Source organism: Cornus florida, unplaced genomic scaffold, assembly GCF_030987335.1.
Source record: "Cornus florida cultivar Cherokee Brave unplaced genomic scaffold, ASM3098733v1 CherokeeBrave_3.0.0_Hap2_Chr11, whole genome shotgun sequence".
Lineage (NCBI taxonomy): Eukaryota > Viridiplantae > Streptophyta > Magnoliopsida > Cornales > Cornaceae > Cornus > Cornus florida.
In genome coordinates this window covers 56,549,494-56,576,146 of record NW_026775581.1, presented here as the reverse complement: position 1 = coordinate 56,576,146, position 26,653 = coordinate 56,549,494, and positions in this window count along the sequence as shown.

Sequence of the window (26,653 nt, the reverse complement as noted above, 5' to 3'; positions counted from 1 at the left end):
TTGTCTCGGGCTTAATTTCATAATGATTTGCCCCAAAATTAGGAAGCAAGATGCAAGATGGTGAATGATCATTGGAGGAATGGGAGCTTGAGCTCTGGGAGGAAATTGGTTGAAAGGTGGGTGTTCCATGAAATTCAGGTCTAAATAACCAAGATGACCCTCTAAATTTTCCATTAGAATGATGAAGGATTGATTATGACCGCATAAAGATCAAGTAATACAACAATGAAATTAACTAAGCAAACACTTTGCCCCTGTAACAAACAATCAATAAATATCCTTCACATACATTGATCCCATACTCCCATGCTCTGAACAATATACAAAGAAAATTAAATTGCCTCCACGCGGGCTCACGATCTATCTATGAAATGAAAAAGTTGCCACCACGCAGGCCGACGATTTAACTAGAGATTGTGTTAGAAAGATCTCACAAGGGTCCTTAAGCAAATTCAATTTAACTTTCAAGTTTCAAGCTTTGCTATGCTTTGCAAATTTAAGATTTTAGCTCCTTTTTGCTTTTGCTTAGCTTCACTTGGCTTCCTTGCTTCCTTTGCTCTTTTATTCCCTTTGCTTGATTCTCTTAGCTCAATGCACCTAGCTAATCAAGAACAAACACAATAAGTAACAAAAGAGAAAATAAAGTAAAGACACGATCAAAAGAGTACTAATTCCTATTTTTTTCCAAAACACGGTGTTGCCAATTGAATCCCTGGCATCGGCACCAAAAACTTGGTGGCTGTTGCGGGCACCAACGTTTAAAGATGCACTAAGAGTGTTAGTGTGCGATGTGACCAAGTTTTAAATTTATAAAAGCCACTACTACCTCTAACTAAAAATATAGTTAGGGTGAGTAGGGATCGTCCCCAGGGATTGTAGGCGTGCTTGTAATGGAAACAATGTATAGGGTTAGTAGGTTAAGTGATCAAAAGATGGTTTGTTTGGTTGATTAAGCTACAATGCAATTGAAATTAAGGCAAGTAAAATGTAACAATTTAGAATGTAGGGAAAAAGATATAGAGGAGAGGACTTGTGGTACTAGAGCTCACCACTAAGCTTGACTTCACTAGACACTAGCAATTATATATCAATGGGGGAAATTGAATTGTAACTTGTGTGTCTGTGTGACATTAATTAAAACTAGGCATCGATGGTAAATAAGTATAGATTGTTTAGCCAATTCAATTGGAAAGTATAACCTATCAAATGAGACCAAAATCCATTCAATGAAACCACAATTTATGCACCCACAACTATCTAGAAGCATACACCATTTGCATTCATAAGTATGGAACACCAAGGAACAAGAATAGATTGTCCACCTATCTAAGAATCTAAAACAATTACACTAAAGACATGAAAATTAAACTAAGTAAGCTAAAGGTATGGCACAATCCATCAAGAAACAAGTGTGAACCATCAAATAAATTATAAGAGTGTTCAATTAAGCACTATGTTTTGACCATCTCTAGATTAACTTCATCCATACACATAGACATGCATAAACTCCACTAAATCTAGAGAAAAACACATGAATCATCCGTTCTAGCATACATAGACATATGGTTAAAAGTAGATAATCAATTGAAATCATTAATCCATATACATCAAGTAGAAACCACAAGATATGTATATAAATTCAAGATCAAAACATTTATTACAAACAAATCCCCAAGAATATACAAAACACTAGGTTTAGGAAGCAAGCTTAGGGGATACTCTAGGCCCAAGTAGATGTCTAACCACTCATTGAAGTAGTCATCCAACCCTTAAGGGCTATCTCCATGGTTGGTATGACCTCCTTCTTGATGGAAACCCTAGAAGAATGGAAGAATTCCCAAATATATGTAAAAGCTCTCTAGTTTCTAGCCTCTAGCTTCCTCTCCAAGATATGAGATATGATATGTGAATTGAAGATATTAAGATCCTTTGATATGTATGAATGGCTCAAAATCCTTATATAGGAGGCTCAAGTGTCACACCCAATGGTCTAGATTTGTGCACTAGGGTCCTTGCAATGATTGGACCATGAGCCAACTTTTAATAAGCTGAAATTTATTTTATTTCGGACTTGAGGAGGTTCGATGATGAGCGCTGAAAAGTGCGCATTTAAACCCCTTAAGCTTGAGTATTCTAAGACCTTTATCTATCTTATTTCCCCGTTTTATTCTAATTTTGTGTTATTTCCCTTTTCAGGCACTTATACCCAAAATAAGTTAATTCAGCCAAATAAGAGCTTAAAAGAAACTACCTCAAGCTGGATGGAAGAAAGGAGCAAAGTGGAAGCAGAATAAAGCAAAGTGTGGAAATTCAGCATGTTTAATCGATCTCAACATTTTTTTGATCGATCGAAAATTCATCGATCTAGACATTTCAAGATGAATCCAAGCCTTTGTCCTTATCCAAAAGAATCTACCAAGTTCGATCGATCCGACATTTCTCAGATCGATCGAAATGATTCGATCTTATCCTATCTTATCCACACCTACCACCCACCTACCACTTTTGTCTTTTTCCCAAAAATATCTCAGAGATTTGTCTTTATTCAAAAAGGCGCCACCAAGGATGATCGATCTCTACAGTATTCGATGGATCTCAGCCAAGTTCGATCGATCTCACCACAATTCGATCGATCGAACCTCCTCAAGTCTGAAAGAAAATAGATTCCAGCTCATTAAAAGTTAGCTCATGGTGCAATCATTGGAGGGACCTTGGTGTACGAGCCCAGACCATTGGGTATGACATTTGACCTACTATATAAGGATTTTGAGCCATTTTTATATTATAACTTGTAACATTCAACATAAGTTGTAGATTTTCTTATCTTAGAGAGGAGGCTAGAGATTAGAGAGCTTTACACATTTTTGGGGAGTTCTTCCATTCTTCTAGGGTTTCCATCAAGAAGGAGGCTATTCCTACCATGGAGATAACCCTTAAGGGTTGGATGACTACTTCAATGAGTGGCTAGACATCTACTTGGGACTAGAGTAGCCCCTAAATTTGCTTCCTAGACTTAGTTCTTTGTATATTTTTGGGGATTCATTTGTAACAAATGTTTTGATCTTGGATTTATATATATATCTTGTGGTTTCTACTTGATATGTATGGATTAATGCTTTCAATTGATTATCTATTTCTAACCATATGTCTATGTATGCTAGAATGGATGATTCATGTGCTTTTCTCTAGATTTAGTGGAGTTTATGCATGTCTATGTGTATGGATGAGTTAATTTAGAGATGGTCAAAACATAGAGCTTAATTGAACACTCTTGCAATTTATTTGATGGTTCACACTTGTTTCTTGATGGATTGTATCACACATTTAGCTTACTTAGTTTAATTTCATGTTTTTAGTGTAGATGTAGTGTAGTTGCTTTAAATTCATAGATAGGTGGACAATCTACTCTTGTTCCTTGGTATTCCATACTTATGAATGCATTGGGTGTACGTTTCTAGATAGTTGTGTGTGCATAAATTGTGATTTCATTGAATGGATTTTGGTCTCATTTGATAGGTTATGCTTTCTATTTGATTTGGTTTGACAATCTATGCTTATTTTCCATCCATGCCTAGTTTCAATTAATGTCACACACACACACACAAGTTAAAAGTCAATTTCCCCATTAATATACAATTGCTAGTGTCTAGTGAAGTCAAGCTTAGTGGTGAGCTCTAGTACCCCAAGTCCTCCCCTCTATATCTTTCTCTACTTTATTAATCATTGAATTTTGTTTACTTAAATTTCATTTGCATAATAGCTTAATCAATCAATCCAACCAATCTTTGATCACTCGACCTACTAACCCTATATATTGTTTCCATTGCAAAGGCACCCATAATTCCTTGGGACGATCCCTACTCACCCTAACTATATTTTTAGTTAGAGGTGGTAGTGGCTTTTATAAATTTAAGACTTGGCCACATTGCACACTCACACTTTTAGTTCATCTCTTTGCAAACTTTTGGTGTAACGCGACGACACCCACCATTCGATCGATTGAACTATGTTAAGATAGATCGAACTGAGGTGACATGCATCGAATGCTACAGAGATCGATCATCCTTGGCGGCGCCTTTTTGAATAAAGATAAATCTCTGAGATATTTTGGGATATTTTGGGGAAAGAGACAAAAGTGGTAGGTGTGGATAAGATCGAATAATTTCGATTGATCGAAGATAAGTTGGATTGATCGAACATGGTAGAATCTTTTGGATAAGGACAAATGCTTGGATCCATCTTGAAGTGTCCAGATCGATGCTGCTCTAATCGATCGAAAGAATGTTGAGATCGATCGAACTTGCTGATTTTCCACACTTTGCTTCATTTTGCTTCCACTTTGCTCATTTCTTCCATTCAGCTTGAGATTGCTTCTTTTAAGTTCTTATTTAGCTGAATTAACTTATTTTTGGGATAAGTACCTAAAAAGGACAATAACATGAATTAGTCTAAGACGGAAAAATAAGTGAGCCTGAGTTAAAGTTCAGTGTACTTTGTTTCAAACATAATGGATCGTTTTACTCTGGACTGCACAATCAACGAAGGTTTTCCCATAACAATTAGTCTATTATGCCAATTGGGGTTTCTTCGCTTAAAATCCTGTTGCATATCTCAAACTTTATTTGTTTTACTTGCATTTATTTTTGCTTTGTGATTTGATTAAATTACTTTTATTTCGGTAAATTTAATTTAAGCAAAAATTGAATAAAAGAGCAAGTTGAACTTATTCACCCCTCTTTAGGTTATTTATCTATATTATATTCTACAACCATTCGCTGCATACAACTTAAAGTTGTGTTTCGGATGATTTATCATGGGACATCTACGCTCAATCATAAGGCACCAAGTCATGCGCACACACAGCTTTTCCTGCATACTGCGACACAGGGGTGGACAACTTGCCATTGATCGTAAGGTACCCTACGCTTGATCGCAGGGTCCTTACGACCTCACTTTCTTTCGCACCTTGTTCATTCGATTTCATTGATGCTCTTGGAATATGACAAGAACCCTAATGATTAATTGAGACTTAATTAAGGTCGGTAGTGGGTTACTGAATTAAGAAGTGATAGTTTTGCCTTTAGTATGTCCTCGACTTCGGGTAAGGACCCGGAAGCATTTCAAAGCCCGTTAATGAGTCGGATCCATCGGAGTAGGGTCGTTACAATCAGTATATAATATTAAAAAAAATAGTTATTTAATTCAATATAATGATATCTAATTGGAGAAAGAAATATATAATATTAAAAAATCTAATTAGAGAAGGAAACAAATTAATATATAATATTAAAAAACTTATTTATTTAATTCAAGAAAAGTAAATCTAATTAGAGAAGAAAAGATATAATCTTAAAAAAATTATTTATTTAGCTAATAATACTAATATTGGTAGTAGGAAATACTGAAATTCATAAAAAGAAAATATATAATATTAAAAGATCTAATTAGAGAAGAAAACACATGATTGAATTTCAGTATTTTAGTACATTAATATATAATATTAGAAAATTTATTTATTTAATTCAATAAAAGGTTATCTAATTAGAGAAAAATATATATCATATTAAAAAACTTATAGTCCGTATAATTTTCTCACTAAATATTAGAACTATTTTATACATTTAATTTGAGCAATTTTTAGAAAATATGATTTTTAACATTTATCAAAAATTACTATTTATATTATAGTTAAAAATTATTTAAATGAGAAATTGTAGCACCACCTTAAACTTTAATCTTTACTCTTATAATTATGTTTGTTACAAATGAATGCGCAAAAAGACAAAACATTTGTCTTCATAAATATTTGAAATTTTAATCACTTAAACAAATTGCCAATTAGTTATTTGTAAAAAGAAATATATTTTGATAATTTTGTATAATTTTTTTAATTAAGATTATAAAATAACTTTTGATTAGGTGCATCGCATGTGTCTTTTACTAATATTATATAAGGGTCAAGTGCAAAAAACACCCCTCAAGTATGCATATAGTGCATATCACACCCCTCCCGTCCAAAAAACACCCCTCAAGTTTTAAATTTGGTGCAATTAAGTCCCCCTTACACATTTAAAACTTAAATTGACCAAAATACCCTTACTAAAGCATTTTATTAAATATATAAAAATAAATTTTGTTGTAAAATGACCAAAAAGGACATACTAAAGCATTGGCATCGTTTTGCAATTAGTACACCATTTTCATTAAAACTTTAAATCATTCTATTTTCCATTTATTTGCATCATCACTGCCTTGCGTTTTTGAGAGAGTGACCACAAACCCTAGCCGGTTGCAATCACAACCTCACGTTCTTGATACTAGAAACCCTAGATCCATTATCATCATCACAAGGAGGGTCACGTTCTATAGAGAGAAACCAGAACCCTAGCCTTAGGTTGCGATTGTGATCACGATTTTCCATTGCAAACCAAAAACCCTAGCTTTAAGTTCCATGAACCCTAAACGTATAAATCGTTTAAAGATCAAAGGTTGGTTCGTGTTCTTCTGCGAAACCTGAATGTAAGTTCTTGGTAACCCTTATTTATCTTTCTATTTTATTTATGTTCATGTGATTTTTCTCTCGGTAAGGATTTTAATTTTCTTCTCTATTAGGGTTTCTTTTATTCTTTGTTAGGGTTTTATTTCCTTCTCTGTTAGGGTTTTTTCCCTTTTTTTTTTTTTTTTTCTATTAGAGTTTTAATATATGTGATTTATTGATGGGTATTTTTTTCGCTCTCTGTTAAATCACCACACTACATTTCCTTCTTTACTAAGGTTTTTTTCCCCTTCTCTATTAGGGTAATTTTCTTTCTTTGTTATGTTTTTTTTTTTTTTTTCCCTTAATTCTCTCTCTATTAGAGTTTTAATATATGTAATTTATTAATGGGTATTTTTTTCTATCTCTGTTAAATCACCGCACTACATATTCTTCTCTATTAGGTTTTTTTTTTTTTTTCCTTCTCTGTTAGGGTAATTTTCCTTCTTTGTTAAGGTTTTTTTTTCCCTTCTTTGTTAAGGTTTTTTTTTCCTCTCTCTCTCTCTCTATTAGAGTTTTAATATATGTAATTTATTGATGGGTATTTTTTTCTTTGTTAAATCACCGCAATACATTTCCTTCTCTATTTAGATTTTTTTTCCTCCTCTTTAGGGTAATTTTTCTTCTTTGTTAACGCTTTTTTTTTTTTTTTTTTTTTTTTTTGTGATGTATGTTAGGATTTCTATATATCTATTTCTCTCTTTATAGTGTGTCTATAAAGTTAAGCTTTTGTTTTTTTATTTTGTAATTGACTAATTGAATGCTACGACTCTGTTTTTTTTTCCTTTTGACTTTGTGACAAATGATTGATTTTGTGATCCATATTACAGTGGTTTGTCCAAAAGGTTAAATTTGTATTCATGTGATCTATATGAATGGAATGTCACAGGTATCCCATGCAAGCATGCCACTGCTGTTATGACTAAGAAGAAACTACTTATTGAAGAATATGTTGATGCATACCACCATAGGTTAACATTTTTGAAGGCAAATGCATTCGAGATCAATCCATTGGTCCTTAAGCACATGAAGAATGTTAGAACCAATATATTAAAACGGGGAATATCGAGGCTTAGAGACGCGTAATCGCTTCTTGAAGATAGTTGAAGCCTTTCCCACGTGCAATGGAAGACAAATGGTAGCACTATCTCTGGGATTCAACCAAGCCCAGCTATCAAAACTGTATGTTCATGAAGGTTGCACTTCTTCTTCAAGAACTTGTTTATTTATCTCCGTCCGATCAACAGAAAATATGAAACTCACACACTCAAAATCAATAGTTTGAAAACATTTTTTTTTTTTTTTCAAATTTTTTTTTTTTATTTTTTTTTTTATTTTTCTCTTACTTGTATTAAGAGTGTGTGATTTGTAGGCTTCGTATGCCATACTATTTATAGTAAAATATAAAAGACATAATTATATAAAGTATTTAATATAACTTTAAACTTAACTCATAAATAACATATTAATATAGTTCATTTAATTGCATCAGGTGAAGATCCTTTGAGTTAGAGTTTGTAAAAATACTTTATGTCTTCATAAGTAAATAGTAAAGTCAAAACTTAAAGCCTTCATAAATATAGAGTTACTAAAAATTAATTTGAAACATAACTCTAACAATCCCCCGCTTGTTTTAAAATTCATTTTGTTGATCGGTATAGTCATGTGCATCAATAATGGTGTCTTTTGGACTTGAACCATTACCTAGTGTAAGTACCCTTGATTTCATCTAGGAACTTGGTGAACGATGTCTTGAACCAAGAACCACGTTGATGAATAAGAAATACCACACACACATTTCTGTTCGGAGATAAAGTACTAAAGCTTGACACGTTTCATCGATGTGTCCGGAATCCATACTTCTGAATATCGTTAAGGATCAAGCCTATCTAGATCTTATAGAAGTGGCCTTACTTCCACACTCAGATCGGTGTGTCCATCAAGAGTGACCTTGCACACTCCAACCGAATACCGGTTATGGACTCATTAAGAGAATTTAATCTCACCCTCTTCATTGCAAGATAAATTGGTGAATCTATCAAGAGTGATTGTGTACACCCTAATCGGAAATCTGATCTATAGAATTCATTAAGAGACTCATATCTCAGCCTCCTCATTGATTATACGGTGAATCTATCAAGAGTGATCCTGTACACTCCAATCGAAAATTGATCTATATATTCATTAAGAGATCTAAATCTCAACCTCCTCAGTTACAGGATTGAGCACCACATCACATCATAGGGAAATGAACATTGAAATGCTCACACAAGTTGTTATGTTACTTGTTTTTCCCATTGAACCCAGGAGAAATGTCACTAAGTTGGGTTCCCATAACAGTACAACTTATTCAATTACAGGCTTTAATCCCATCCCTTTCGATGTCTCGATCACTTGGTCCTTACCCAAGCCCTTTGACAATGGATCTGTCAAATTTGATTTGGACTTCACATATTGAGTAGAAATAATTCTATCAGCTAGGATCCTTCTCATATGATTGTGCTTCAATCGCACCTGTCTAGATTTTCCATTGTAACACTCGCTGTTAGCTCGAAGCATTGCAGCCATATTGTCACAATATATTGTCAAGGGTGGTATTGGCTTGTTCCATATTAGGATATCTTCCAATATGCTTTTCAACCATTTAGCTTCTTCTCCGGTAGAGGAAAGTGCTATAAACTCCGATTCCATAGAGGAATAAGTTATACATGTTTGCCTCTTTGATTCCCATAAAATCACTGCTCTACCCAATGTGAAGATCCAAGCAGTCACAGATAATGAGTCTTCTCTGTCAAAGTTCCATGTAGCATCGCTGTACCCTTCAATTACAGCTGGAAATTTGCCATAGTGCAATCCATAATCCATAGCACCTTTCAAGTACTTTAGGATTCTCAGCAAAGCATTCCAATGCTCCTTTCCTGGATTGCTTGTGTACTTACTCAAAGTACCCACTGCAAAGGCTATATCTGGCCTTGTGCAGTACATTGCATACATAAGACTGCTGATAATCGGAGAATATTCGAGCTGATCCATCGCTTTACCTTGATTATGTACCAACTTCACACTAGGATCAATTGGAGTAGAGACTGCAGAATTTGAAAAGTGATTAAACTTTTTCAGAATCATCTCGATATAGTTGGACTGCGTAAGTGCTAGACCATTTTGGAACCTCACGATTTTGATTCCTAGAATCACATAAGCCTTGCCAAGATCTTTCATGTCAAAACTAGAAGTCAAATACTTCTTAGTTTCTATGACACTTTCCATATCTGCCCCAAAAATAAGCATATCATCAACATAGAGGCAGATTATGACACGAGAGTTTCCTTGAAATCTACTGAAGATGCATATATCTCCTCCATTAATCTTAAATCTAGCAGATATCATCACCTTCTTAAATTTCTCGTGCCACTGCTTATGAGCTTGTTTCAAGCCGTATAATGACTTGATTAATTTACACACCTTATTTTCTTGTCCAGGTAATACAAACCCCTCAGGTTGCTCCATATAGATTTCCTCTGCTAGATCGCCATTGAGGAAAGTAGTCTTTACATCCATCTGATGAATTATTAAATCATTGATAGCAGCTAAGGCAATCAAAAGCCTGATAGAAGAAATTCTTGCAACAAGAGCAAAAGTGTCAAAATAGTCAATCTCCTTCTTCTGCTTGAAACCTTTTGCTACCAATCTAGCCCCGTACTTATCCAGCGTTCCATCTGACTTTAATTTCTTCCTGAAGATCCACTTGCAACCAATTGGTTTGTAACCAGGAGGAAGATCCACCAACATCCAAGTATTGTTGGACATAATTGAATGCATTTAATCATCGATTGCTTCTCGCCAGAACGGAGCATCATGTGAGGACATCACCTCGGAATAAGTTACAGGCTCATTCTCGATCATGAAAGTATAGAAGTCTGGTCCAAAGGACTTTGGCTTAGCAATTCTGGAGCTCCTCCTTAGTTCAACTTCTTTTGAAGGATCAGAGGATTTTCTTTTCCTTGTATTAGAATCTGAAGGAATATCATGTTCATTTTTGCCTTCTCTCTTTGGAAAAATATTCTTGAAGAAATTTGCATGAACTGACTCGATGATTGTATGAGGCGAAAGAGACTCCAAATTCAAGAATCTGTAGGCTTTACTGATTGTTGAATAACCAATAAATACAGAATCAATGCCTCTATAACCAATCTTCGATGTCTGCTGATATTGTAGTCTAACATGAGATAACCAACCCCAAACTCTGAAATAATTAACATTCGGCTTTCTTCCTCTCCATACTTCATATGGAGTCATATTAACTTTCTTATGTGGGACTCTGTTGAGAATGTGGCAAGCAAATAACAAAGCTTCTACCCATATAGTTTTAGGTAAGCCCGAACTGGTAAGCATTGAGTTTACCATTTCTGTTAAAGTTCTGTTCTTTCTTTCAACTACTCCATTTTGTTGAGGAGTATAAGAGGCTGTCAGTTGTTTTTTGATTCTTCATCTTCACATAGATGTTGAAACTTAGACTTGATGTATTCTCCTCCTCTATCTGATAGAATAACTTTGATGCTTGAATTCAACTGCTTTTCAACTTCTGCTTTATATGCCTTGAACTTGTCTAAAGCTTCATCTTTAGATCGTAAAGTATATAAATAGGTATATCTAGAATTGTCATCAATAAATGTGATAAAGTACCGATGCCCTCCACGTGATAAAAAGTTTATTTCACATACATCAATATGGATCAATTCCAATAGAGTGGATTTCATCTCTATCGAATAGAAGGTTTTCTTAGTAATTTTGCATTTATTACAAGTCACACATTGATCCATATGTGTTTTATCACAAACTGTGATTAACCCCTCATTAACCATTTGATTAATGAACTTAAAATTCACGTGGCCTAATCTACCATGCCATAAATCAATTGACTCAGCAATATAAGCAGAAATTATTTCATTTTCAACATTAAGTTTAAACATACCATTTGCAGCATAGCCTTTCCTGACAAACACACCATTCTTAGGCAGAATGAAATTATCAGATTCGAAAACCATCTTGAATCCATGCTTGGAGAGGAGGGCACCAGACACCAAATTCTTGCGAATATCTAGAACATGTAGCACATATTTCAGAGTAATCACTTTTCCGGAGGTAAACTTTAAGTCCACGCTTCCTTTACCCACAACCTTGGAAGAGGAAGAATTTCCCATGAACATTGACATTCTATCCACCACTATTTCGTAGGTTTTGAAAGAGTTAAGATTCGTTGCAATATGGCGAGTTGCTCCAGTATCAATCCACCACTCCACTGAAGTTCCAATGACAAAAGCCTCAGTGATTACAGCAGTTAGATATTCCTTAGCGTATTTCTTAGGCTCTTTCTGGTTCATGAGATCAGCCTTGCGTTTTCGACAATCTTTAGCAAAATGACCGATCTTATGACAATAGAAACACCCTTTGTCTTTTGCATTTGCACCGGAGCCAAAACGTATTTTGAAACTTTCAGAAGATTTGGCTTTCAAATCATTCTTCTTGTGATTCTTCTTGACGGTTTTGTTGTGAGACCTTTCCTCAACAACATGAGCTTTTACTGTTGTTTCTTTAGAATCTTGCTTGACATCACGATTTCTGGTTTCTTCTTCAATGAAGATGTGTTGCATTAATTGCTCTAGAGTAATATCTTCCTTTTTATGCATGAGCTTATTCTGAAAATCCTTCCAAGATAGAGGGAGTTTTGTAATAATAACCCCTACATGGAAGTTCTCATCAAGAGACATTCCAGCAGCAATAATATCATTTGCTATGAGTTGAAATTTCTGTGCTTACTCAAAGATTGAACTTCCATCTTCAATCTTGAAGCCCACATACTTAGAAGCCAAGAACTTTTTGGTGCAGGCTTCCTCAGTTGTGTAGACTAATTTAAGAATGTACCACAACTCTTTGGCGGTCTTGCATTTCTTCGAGTATTGATCATAAAAGGTGTTGACCATACCACTAAGGATATGATTACGATAGTAATCATCGTCAATCCACCTTGAGATCTTCTCGTTGATCGAACTAACTTGATCAGACGGCGTCTTGTCTCCTGGAGGAGTTGGACATGGCTCAGTTAAGGCATAAGCAATTTTCAATTGTCGAAGGAAAAATTCCATTTTTCCTTTCCACCGAAGGTAATTTTTACCATCAAAAGCCTCAATATTCGGTTGAAAAACCGAAGAAACAGCGTTGGATAGCAACGAAGATGAAGCCATTGGAGAGAAAACTATCTTCAAATTGTTGGAACCAATATATTAAAATGGGGAATATCGACGCTTAGAGGTGCGTAATCGCTTCTTGAAGATAGTTAAAGCCTCTCCCACGTGCAACGGAAGACAAATGGCAGCACTATCTCCGGGATTTAACTAAGCCCAGATATCAAAATTGTATGTCTTTTTTTCAAATCTATTTTTTTTTCTCTTACTTGTATTGAGAGTGTGTGATTTGTAGGCTTCGTATGCCATACTATTTATAGTAAAATATAAAAGACATAATTAAATAAAGTATTTAATATAACTTTAAACTTAACTCATAAATAACATATTAATATAGTTGATTTAATTGTATCAGGTGAAGATCCATTGAGTTAGAGTTTGTAAAAATACTTTATGTCTTCATAAGTAATAGTAAAGTCAAAACCTAAAGCCTTCATAAATATAAAGTTACTAAAAATTAATTTGAAACATAACTCCAACAAAGAAATTGCCACTTGTGCCTTTGATCTTTCCAATAGCTAGAAACCTCATGGGAGGCCAAAGAAAGCAAGAATGAAAGCTTATGGTGAGTGTATATCTAAATCAAAAAATATATTTAGACAAAGACCTTACCTTGTGTGTGGAAAGTGTAAAGCTCATGGTCACAATGCAAAGACCTGCAAAAACCAACGAGTAAAGCCTAGACCACCAAAAAGTAAGGGAGGCAGGCCTTCAAACCCTCAACTTGGAATATTGCATATTTCTAGTGGTGACATTCAAGATGTTGAGAATCAAGGAGGTGATGGGAATGGTAGAGGTAATGTGAATGAGATAATTAGAAGAGTTGCAGCCACATAAGGGACTGGGAGAGGGACAACGGGGACAACACAAGGAAGAGGTGATGGGACTGTTAGAAGGAGTGGGAAATGAAGAGCAGCAGGGACAACATAAGGAAGAGGTGATGGGACTGGAAGAGGAAGATCAGTAAGGACTAGGGGCAGTGGTAACATTGGAGTGACAACACAAGGAAGGGGTGCATTGGGCAGTGGTAGCAGTGGAGTGACAACACAACGAAAGGGGTGTATTTGGCAGTGGTAGGGGCAGTAGTAGCAGTGGACTGACAACATAAGGAAGGGATGCATTGGGCAGTGTTGACATTGGGATTTCCAACTTTGTAGATGTTCCAGTCACAGCTAATGAGGTCTATTGTGCTTAACACCCTATTTGCATTAACATAATACTTATTTATGCCTTTGATATGACCTAATTATTTGCTCAAAACTGTATAAACAAGTTATTAATGTTACACAATCTCAAATTGTTGACATGCCTGCTCTCCTATCACAAGCAATCCAAGACAACTAAAACTGGTGGTATTAGGTATTGCATTGAATTTACATTTATATAAACTGGTGACATTTATTTTATTTTATTGAATTGACATTGCCAAAATTGGTGTAGCATTGATACTTATCAAAAAAAAAAAAAAAAAAAAAAAATGGTGCGGCATTGTATTGAATTAACATTGCCAAAACTGGTGGCATTTATTTTATTTTATTGAATTGACATTGCCAAAATTGGTGTAGCATTGCATTGAATTAACATTACCAAAACTGGTGGCATTTATTTTATTGCATTGAATTGTAATTGCCAAAACTGGTGATATTTATTTTATTTTATTGAATTGACATTGCCAAAACTGGTGTGGCTTTGATAATTATCCAAAAAAAAAAAAAAAAAACTGGTGTGGCATTGCATTGAATTAACATTGCCAAAACTGGTGGCATTTATTTTATTGCATTGAATTGTAATTGCCAAAAGTTGTGGGATTTATTTTATTATATTGAATTGACATTGCCAAAACTGGTGTGACATTGATACTTATTCCAAAAAAAAAAAAAAAACTGGTGTGACATTGCATTGAATTAACATTGCTAGCATTTATTTTATTGCATTAAATTGTAATTGCCAAAAGTTGTGGGATTTATTTTATTATATTGAATTGACATTGCCAAAACTGGTGTGGCATTGATACTTATCCAAAAAAAAAAATTTGGTGTGGCATTGCATTGAATTAACATTGCCAAAACTGGTGGCATTTATTTTACTGCATTGAATTGTAATTGCCAAAACTTGTGGGATTTATTTTATTATATTGAATTGACATTGCCAAAACTGGTGTGACATTGGTACTTATCCAAAAAAAAAAAACTGGTGTGGCATTGCGTTGAATTAACATTGCCAAAACTTGTGGCATTTATTTTATTATATTGATTGTAATTGCCAAAACTGGTCGCATTGCATTGAATTGACATTTATATAAACTGGTGGCATTTATTTGCATTTACTTTTAGGACAATTTGTATTTAGTTTTAGGACAATTTGTATTGATCGGGTTCTTATTCATACTTTGTTTAATGTTCCAAGTCATTACTTGTTAGCCAGTTTACAGGGATTATTGATGGATTTTGGTATATGCAGAACTGTGTAGGGTATGACTTAAATTAGTACAACAATTACTTTTGTGTATGATGGTGAAAATAATACTACTTTTAAAGTTGCTGAAACTAGTTTTACTTTTTGTATAGGCTGACTAGGATGATTTGTATAGGCCTACTTACTTTTTGACTAGGATGATTTGTATAGGCCAGCTTACTTTTTGACTAGGATGACTTGACGAAAGTGGTTCTACATGTTTATTTATTTATTTTGATATTTGAAAGTGGTACCTTTACTAAAGGTGAAACTGGGTTTTGTTTAGGATGATTATTTTGGTAAATTAATTATTCCAGTTCCTACGAGTTTATAAAGGTGCATTGTATGTTTTTATTTTTTTATTTTTTATTTTTTTTTCTATTTAATGTTTAGTGAATGCTTATTAGTAAGGTATTCATTGGTATGGTTGAATAGTTTGATAAATATGGCATTGGTATAGTTGAATGGCTTGATATATATGGTTTACACTAATTGAATGGTTATGACTAATGACAGGTTAGATGAATGAATTGATATGGTTCAATGTTTAGTGATGACAGTTTTTTATTCGTATGGTTGAAACATTAAAGTTGAATGCAATATTTCATGAACAAATTTACAACAGAAACTAAAATATAAGTATGCAATACATGAAGTCAAATAAGAGATTCACATCACTATCTTAAGAAATACAATACAGGTAAAGAAGCCAAAGAGAAAAATGCCAAACGAACCACAACATATTCCACCAACAGTAGGTACCGAAGGCTGAACTTCAACAGTTTTTTTTCACTTCTTTTCTCAAGTCTACTATCATATTTTCTAGCTCTAATAACCTTTCATCCTTCACATTCATGGGTGCCTCTGAAATTCTTGTTGATGCTTTAGCTTGTTGCTACTCTTGCACCTCTTTCATAAGATCCCAAACTAATTTACGGCAATACTTGGGCAATTCTTCATCTTTCCACCTTAAAAAACCACATGAACCAGTTCTATAGTTTGCATAACCATAAAACCTTCTACCCGGATTTCTCTCTATATTTGAAATCTTCAAAGGACTTCTAACTTTACAATGGCAGTAACATTCTTTCGCCCTTCCATATGAGTAAGAACGACTTCTTGAGGTTGAAGATTCCATGTAATATTATTGTCTGTAAGCAGAAAGGAAAGATGAAGGGGGTTTGAGAAGTGGGAAAGAGCCCAACTGACGAAATGAGGCTCCCAGATTAGAACTAGAAGAATACTCACAGACGAGCAAGCATACCAAGCATTCTCACTACCAGCAAAGCCGGACCAGTATTCCCACCATCCCTCCAGTCAGACAAGAAGTTGACTTTAGCTGAAAAAAATAGAGAGAGAGAAATACAATGCTAGAGAGAGACAAATACTAGAGGAAGTATAGAGAGAGAAAACATTAAAGGGGTATATATAGAGAAAAAAAAAAAAAAAATATATATATATATATATATATATAAGGTAATGTGCACAAAACACTCATATATTATGAGATTCGTAACATATATACTCCCTTGGGCATTTTGGGAAGAGCAAAAGGGCAAAATAGGCATTACAACAATAATTTATGTCAGATTTTTGACGGAAGGGTAATTTTGCACAATTTCAAAAGATTAGGGGTGTTTATTGTACACTTTTTCAAATAGGGGGTAAAAGTGCTACGAAAAGTATACTCCAGGGGTGTTTTCTGCACTTCCCCCTATTATATAAATTTGAATAGAATTTTAATTTTAATTTATGTTTAGATATATAGAATTTTCATAAATTGCACTTACATTATTTCTAGAGGCTTTGTGTAATGGGTGGACGTTTCGCGATCTAACTCAAAAACTTAAACTTCGGGTCAAATCGCGAAGCACCCGGCCCGCAAGCACGCAAGGTGTTCCAAGGAATTCCTCAGAGAGACGAGGTTTGTTATTTGAGGTCTTTTTGAGGCACTTTCTTACTTTGGGGACATGAGAGCATGCAATGTTGGGTGTGTTGGGATTTATATGCCCTGGCATAGCAAATTCCTATCTGGATTATAGTGACATATGTTCCTGACATATCTGAAATATTTATGATTTATATAATTGGTGAATTCAATGTATTATATTTCGATTCACTATGAAATTGATAGTGTCCCTGTGATTACGAGAAATATTTATATATATGTATGTGATGGCAATCAATGCATGATATATAAATAGTAATTATAAATTGTTCATAGTCGGTAATTATGGATGGACTCATAATTAATTAAGACTTGAACTGGATCCGCGTTAGGTTGAGATATATTGCGAGAGCCGTCGTATGCAATTGCTCCCTATCACCGTCATAGCATTTGACTCTTAAGCATGAGAAAATTATAGACCCTTTTATTAATTAATAATTACTTTAATTTGTTCGGCCGATTATTCGGGATCCTTAGACCAACACTTTGGGTAGTTATGTAATTAATAGTTAGAGAGTTATTTTTTCAATATTTGCATCATTATTATTTGTATTTATTTTGTATTGATTATGGTTGATCACAAAGTAAATTCGAAGGCCTTCGTATGTTTTTAGACAAAATAATTTATTATATATTTATTTATTTAAAATATTATTTTTGTCAAACAAATGTTTTTATTGTGATCGAGCCAGAAATAATCAATGGTACCAAAATAAATATATTAATTAAGTAGTCGGATTGATGGCTTTATTTATCCGATAACAAATTATGCATAGAGGGGTCAAAGTGCAATATTGACTTAGAAGTTATTTATTATTTAATTAGAGTTCAATTAATTTCTTTTAGTGGAGTAGAAATTAATTTATGAATTAATTGAATTGGGTCCATGGACCGGGCCAATTATTAATTCATTGTAGCCAATAAAATAATAGGCCTAATGGATTCTCACTCATAGCCCAACTTGATATTGGAATCATATTAGATTTGAGACATGTGAATTAGAGATTGAGAATGATTTGTTGTTTCCTTTTTATTTTTATTTTTATGTTGCCTATAAATATACATGGTCTATGTATATTTTAGGGGGTGATTTTTATGAGAAGGAAAAAGGAATAAATATTCTCTCTCTAGAAAATTAGGGTTTATGTTCTCATCTAATGAAGGCTCCCACAAGCCTAGTTTTCCAAGGTAATTCATGGAGGCTTATGAGTGATTCTTAAAGGCAAAATAATTACCAAGAAGATGGAGATCTAAGGAGAAGACATCTTGCTAAGGGATCTACAATAAGTGAGAACATTCACTTTAGAGGAAAGTTTTAAAGGTTTATTCAGACCTTTGATGTAAGTATTCAATCCATTAATTGAATGATACATTATATTTTTATTTTTGCATAAAACTTGTCTTTATGCGATGAATCAAGATCTATGAATCAAAATCTTTCGAAAAGTTTATAAAACTTGCACGTTTCCCAACAGGGGTATCAGAGCATGGTTTGATTCATTACTAGAGATCATGATTTTATGAAAATCATCATTCATGGATCCAAATTTTTATATGCATATGTATATATTTTTATATGATCATGATGTATGTATATTTGTGATTGGATGAATGTTGATGAATGTTTGGGCCATGGATGAAGCTTATAGGTTATTGGAATGTAATTTTATCTTTGGATGAATGTAATTAAGGCTTTGAGTTAGCCGTTTGAAAGTTCAATGATGTAATTTAATTTTTTTCATTTCAAATTGTAAATATTTTTAAAGCCATGTAATATTCATCAAAGGATGCTATGAAGTTTCAAGAGGGTCTGAAAGGGTTAAATTATGCTCCAGTAATTTTCTGGAATTTTTCTGAATTTTTTTTGGAATTTTTCTGGAATTTTTTGAGACTTAATTTAATTTTTTGGGAATTTTTTAAATATTTTCTGGAATTTTCTGCGTTTTTCCGGCGACCGAAAAATTGCCAGCGGCGAGGTATTGGCCGGAGATAGAAGGACTGATGATCACATGCTTCGCGGAACATAATTATATGGTGCAATTGGAATCTGAGCATTTGGATGATGGGAAGTTATCCCATGCGGCGCAAGGAAGTGCACCTGGCGCGTGTGGAACACGTGCCAGGAGGTGGACATGGACTGAAATCCACACGCCAGCCAAGGGAAATTGTTCCCACGCGCGTGGAGGTGCATGGGAGCGCGTGCCATTACTTGGTGCATGCCCCAGGCGCGTGTAGGGCCCTTCGGGCACATTCCAAGTGCTGTTTTGCCTTCGTAAGCGCGTACTAGCTCCCTACAGGTGTTTACAAGCTGTTGGAGGACGCCTGTACAATACTTAGAGTAATTAAATGTTAAAAGTTGAATCCATTGGCCATTTAAATTGCTTCTGTCTGTAGTTTGATTATTTATGTGATGCATGGGATAGATAATTGTTGATTAATTATTATTCATGCAATGGATCCATGATATTTAATTAAATGACTTGATTTATATTAATTAAATTATGAAAATTAATTGGATTTGATGACTAATAAATTTGAGGGCACTTATTGGGAAACGAAAATTTATTTTTGTAAATTATTTTTAAAGTGTGCTTCAAATTAAATATTAGTGAATCATTTAAAGTCCAAATATTTTCTAAATTTAATTGGATTAAAATCAAGACGTTTAGCATGCATCATATCATATATTTGAATAAAATGAAAACCCTAATTATGAATAATTAAAAATTGAGTGGGAGCGGGGATTTTTATACATTACCCCATGGCCTTCGTTATTAAAACCATTGTAATTAAATCTTTAAAAAAAATAAGGCCCTACGCATGATTTAAAGAGTCTAGATTATAATGACAAGATATTTAATGTTTTATTTTTCATTAGAACTTTAATAACGTTATACACTCAATCTAAAATCAATAGTGTTAGCTCCCCAACGGAGTGGTCTACACTAGGTGATTTTAGAAAGGCTAAACTAAATCGGGAATCATTCCATATAGATAGGCAAGGCATTGTCTTAAGAGATATGGAAATGATGGGATTTGCCCGCCAATAGTAATAATGAACTTCGCCAACCGAATAAGTTATTGGCGTATTGGTTGTCCGATTTTTCATATAGTGATTAAGGGACCCACATATTATTATTTTAATGGAAGTGCTCACCTAATAGCAAATGAATCTCTACAATAGTAATAATGAACTCCTCCAACAGGAAAAGTTATTGACATATTGATTGGTTGATTTATTATGCTACAGAGTTGAGGGACCCACATTAATTAAAAGGGATTGTTCACCAATAATGATAATGATCTCTTGTGCGATTGAGATTTATTATATTATGTGGTTAACAAACTCATTTTAATTTTAAATATGCATGACAATATTAATAATTCACCTTGCATATTGTATGAATGCATTTATATTCAGATTAATTATGTCTAATTGAGTTTATCTGCTTGCTTACATATTCAATGTAACTGGACCTTATTAATATTGACTGGGAAAAGAACTTAGATATTTTATTCACAACGTAAGGGTACAAATGTATTTATTACTCCTAAACCTAATCCTTTTACTTTAAGATACCCAAGAGAACATTAATACTTTGAATAAGTGAAATAGGGCAAATGAGATGACTTGGTGTAATATTCTAGAGTTTACCTCGAATACGCTCCAAAGCTAACATTTACATTATTTTATTTTCTTGAAACATCATGTTAAATGTCAATAAGATGTTTTGCTGAGATTAGATAGAGAGTATGCCAAAGTACTATGTCAGACTTGAATAGCATCAAGATAGCCTAAGGAACTCCAGTATGAAATGGAATTTTGGAAAATGATTGTTTATTATTTAAAAATTAGCTGGAGATTAATAGGGTTGCCTTGGGTGATAAGTTTCAAGTTGACATGATTATTGCCTTGTTACCAAAGTGGTTCGGTTTTTCCAGAGTGAACTAAATAATGAATCAGTTTGAGTTCTCACTCGCTGATATTCTTATAGAATTGGTAACAGATATAGGAATAATCAAAAGAATAGGCGATCCTATTAATCTAACCTAGTCTATACCATCTTCTTCTAGGCCTAAGTGGAAGGGTAAAGTAAAGAAGAAGGATAATAAAGGACTAGGCTAGCACAAAACATGGGTATCCAAAAGGTTAAAGGGAATAAGGTAGTGTATGTTGAGGGCAAATTAAATTGTTTCTTTTGCTGCTAACGAAGACACTAAAGGACGAACTGTCTAAGTAATGACGTGGCATAGGAAAATATATATTTAATCATTGAGCCATGTTATTTGGTTGTATCTATTAATTCCTGATGGATAGATTCTGGAGCCACTAAACATTTTTGCAATTTGTTGCAAGGATTTCAGGAATCCAGAAGCCTCGATGATATGGAATATATTTGTACTTGACCTGATGTCAAGGTTGTAGCTAAATCAGTGGGAGTTTTACATCTAAAATTAGAGAGTATGAGGATATTAGTATTAGAGAACTATTTTTATGCACAGAAGTTAGACGCTATCTTATTCTTGTTTCACTTGTAGTTTATAAAAACTGTGTTGTTATTTTGTAAAATTAGTTTTATAAAATTGAATAGATATGCGATTGCTTCTGGTGCATTGAAAGTTGGTTAATATACTATAATCACAAACTCTTAAGATTTGCAGGATGTAGAAACTAATGTTGCATCTCTAGATTGAATGTTAAGAGAAAATTTGTTATTTCTGACTCATTGTATTTTTTGGTGTCAATTTTTGGGTTGTAATCAATCAAAATGAGATTCAAAGATTGGTCAAAGAAGGTTTATTACCTAGTGAGGCAGAGGAGCCTAAACCAAACTTGTGAATCCTGTTTTGAAGGATAGATAACTCTAAGAGCTTAATCAGCCAAATGAAATAGACATAAAGAACAATTGGAGTCGGTACACACAGACACGTGTGGTCTTGTGAACATCCAAGCAAGATTACTCACGTTTTGGATAAATTTACCTATTGCGACACAAGTCTTATACTTTTGGTACATTCCGAGAGGGTCAAGACTGATGCGGAGCACAGATTAGGTAAATTTATTAAGACATTTCGATCTGATCGAGGATATGAGTATTTCTTGGGATAGTGTAAAGACTATATGGTCAATGAGGGTGTTGTGTACCAGTTTTCCGCAATTGACGCTAAATGCATTTAGGTGTCAAATAGGAATAACAGAATTCCACTTAACATGGTTAGATCTATGATCAGTTATGCCACATTATCTCTTTCATTTAAGAGTTTAGCGTTAATGACATCGATGCGCATTATGAACTGCATTCCATCTTAGTCTGTCTCAAGGATACCATTGAGCTGTGTTTTTGACTAAATCTTAATTTGAATCACATGCGCATATGGAGTAGTCTTGCACATGTGCGCTTGATATGGACAAGTAAGTTGGAAACAGATCATACGCATGATAGATTTGATAACTACTCTAAAAGTCACTAGGACGGATTATTTTATGATCTCAATGATAAAAGTTGATTGTTTACACTCACTGTTTATCTATAGGAGAATCAGATTATGAATCACATACCTAGTAGCATAGTGTTAGAGAATATGGTATGAGTATCAGATGTACCACATATGAACACACTTTGTATAGAGATTTAGAATTATAGATGAATTCCCTATTGATGCGTCAGCATCATCTAGTACACAGATTCCTTCATCGGTACATTGATGTAGTGGGAGGACAATTATCTAATCCGACAGAATCATGTTTTTAGGTGAGACCGTTATGGACATCCCTGTTAAACATGAGTTGGACCCAATAAGCTACACGGAAGCGTGAACCGATATGGATACAGATCGTTTTAGCGAGTTACTATGAAATCAGAGTTGGAATCTATGTATTCTAATAAATTCTGGGATCTTGTAGAACTTTCTAGTAGGATGATTCCTATGGAAGGCAAGTTAATCTACAAAAAGATACCAGAAGATTTCTTAGTGAATAAATTATGAGTGTACAAGGGAATGTCATTATTTTTCTGATTCTATATATATTGATGACATCCTACTCATATAGAATGATGTGGAAGGTTTGTCATCAATAAAGAGGTAGTTGTTTAATTACTTTATTCCTAGGATCAAGCTTTTGCAAGATCGGGTTAAAAGGAAAATAGGCTTATCTTAATAATCCTACATTGATAAAGTTTTGACCAGGTTTGGTATGTATAACTCAAAGAATGAGTTTTTGCTTTATTAATATGGATTGCTCTCTCTAGTAAGTAGTTTTCCAAGACTAGCAGAGGAGATTGAGCAAATGAGACTGGAACTATATGCTTTGGCATATGGGAGTCTCATATATGCCATGGTCTATACCAAACAGGACATCCGCTACATAATAGGGTTAGTCAGTAGATATCAGTCCAATTCTGGACTTGATAACTGGTCTGTTGTGAAAAATATCATTAAGTACCTAAGGAGAACCAATGATATCATACTTATTTATGGATGTGTTGATATGGTCCTAGTCAGGTATGCTAATTCTGATTTTCAATCAGAAGTAGATACTATGAGGTTCATGACTTAGTGTATGTTCACTTAATAGAAGGGAAATCAGTTGGTAGATTGTTAAGCAGATTTCAACTGCTGACTTAAACTTGCAGGTGGAATATATTGCAGCCTTAAAGGCGGCAAAAGAAGCCTATTGGTTTGATCTCACTGATTTAGAGGTTATGGAGCATACTAGCCTGCCTATCGAGCTATATTGCGACAATAGTGCAGAAGTAGTCCAAACCAATGACCCAAGGTTCTATAGATGAACAAAATACACTGATATGAAGTATCATGTTCCACATGATATTGTCCGGCAAGAAAATGTACTTGTGGCTAGAATATTGCATTGGAACACAACTTTGTTGATCCATTAACAAAGGTGTCGTCGATCAATAGTTTTGATCAACACCTGGATAACATTGGAGTTAGATGCAATTTGAATTGGCTATGAGGGCAAGTGGGAGCTGTTAGGATTTATATGCCCTGGCATAGCAAATTCCTATCTAGATTATAGTGACATATGTTCCTGACATATCTGAAATATTTATGATTTATATAATTGGTGAATTCAATGTATTATGTTTCGATTCACTATGAAATTGATAGTGTCCCTGTGATTACGAGAAATATTTATATATATGTATGTGATGGCAATCAATGCATGATATATAAATAGTAATTATAAATTGTTCATAGTCGGTAATTATGGATGGACTCATAATTAATTAAGACTTGAACTGGATCCGCGTCAGGTTGAGATATATTGCGAGAGCCGTCGTATGCAATTGCTCCCTATCACCGTCATAACATTTGACTCTTAAGTATGAGAAAATTATAGACTCTTTTATTAATTAATAATTACTTTGATTTGTTCGGCGGATTCTTCGGAATCCTTAGACCGACACTTTGGGTAGTTATGTAATTAATAGTTAGAGAGTTATATTTTTCAATATTTGCATCATTGCTACTTGTATTTATTTTGTATTGATTATGGTTGATCACAAAGTAAATTCGAAGGCCTTCGTATGTTTTTAGACAAAATGATTTATTATATATTTATTTATTTAAATTATTATTTTTGTCAAACAAATGTTTTTATTGTGATCAAGTCAGAAATAATCAATGGTACCAAAATAAATATATTAATTAAGTAGTCGGATTGATGGCTTTATTTATCCGATAACAAATTATGCATAGAGGGGTCAAAGTGCAATATTGACTTAAAGGTTATTTATTATTTAATTGGAGTTCAATTAATTTCTTTTAGTGGAGTAGAAATTAATTTATGAATTAATTGAATTGGGTTCATGGACCGGGCCAATTATTAATTCATTGTAGCCAATAAAATAATAGGCCCAATGGATTCTCCCTCATAGCCCAACTTGATATTGGAATCATATTAGATTCGAGACATGTGAATTAGAGATTGAGAATGATTTGTTGTTTCCTTTTTTTTTTTATTTTTATGTTGCCTATAAATATACATGGTCTATGTATATTTTAGGGGTGATTTTTATGAGAAGGAAAAAGGAATAAATTTTCTCTCTCTAGAAAATTAGGATTTATGTTCTCATCTAATGGAGGCTCCCACAAGCCTAGTTTTCCAAGGTAATTCATGGAGGCTTATGAGTGATTCCTAAAGGCAAAATAATTACTAAGAAGATGGAGATCTAAGGAGAAGACATCTTGCTAAGGGATTTACAATAAGTGAGAACATTCACTTTACAGGAAAGTTTTAAAAGTTTACTCAGACCTTTGATGTAAGTATTCAATCCATTAATTGAATGATACATCATATTTTTATTTTTACATAAAACTTGTCTCTATGTGATGAATCAAAATCTATTAATCAAGATTTATGAATCAAAATCTCTCGAAAAGTTTTTAAAACTTGCATGTTTCCCAACAGGGTGTACTATGTATAGTTTGTCCGGTGTTCTTCGTGCGGTAGCAGAGCTGGCTGCCTCAGAGCAATGTAGGATATAGTTCACGGGCACTCTGTGGTTACTGGGCTCTTGACTCGAATATGATTGTTGCGACATGGTAAATGGGTACTTGAACTTGAAGTGTGATCTTATATTGGATGCTCGCGGTGTGTTTGATGAGTTATTACCTGATATGAATGTTGTCAGGTGGAATGCTATGCGGGTTTGGTGGAAAATGAAATTGGATTGTGGGTTCGAACCTTGGCTTGAGCATTATATGTGCTTGGTGGGTGCAATGTGTTGAGCTGGGCGATTGGAGGTTGCTGAGAGGGTTGCGACGACAATGCCATTTGAGCCGGATGCAGCATTATGGCGTGCATTATTGTCGACCTGTGCATACCATGGCAATGCAGATTTGGCTTGGACAATGGCAAAACGCATGTTGGAACTCAACCCAAGTGATGATTCGGCTTATGTGATCGTCGCCAATGTATTTGCAGGTGAAGGAAGGTGGGAAGAAGTAAAGGAAGTTAGGAAGATGAATAAAGTAAGAGAATGAGGAAAAAAGGCGGGCGGAGTTGGATAGAGGTGTTGCATGAGATGAAGGATGGCAAGAAGTTGGCGGTGGCGTTTGGGTTGTTCAGTGGGGCTGCACCACCGGGGAAAGCTAGCTGCGCTTTACAATGTTGACAGAACAAAAAAATAAAAAACCCGAAATTTGACTATGTAAATGGGAAGGGAGGGAGGGTTGTACTTGTGGAGATTTTTGGTAAATGGCATGGTTTTCTTCCGGTAGCTGTAGATAATTCATTGGCTTCCGGTAGCTGTAGATAATTCATTGGCACGGTTTTCTTCAGGTAGCTGTTGCTTGGGTGGCTTTCACTCACGGGCAAGAAGACTGAAGCGACCACAATTTCATTCTATGCCATTTCAGGCCTACAAGTAGAAACTCTTGGTTGCCTCCATGCCCAGATAGGTGATTCATCTGCACTCTGCAATAGCCACATCAGAATGTCCCGATCAG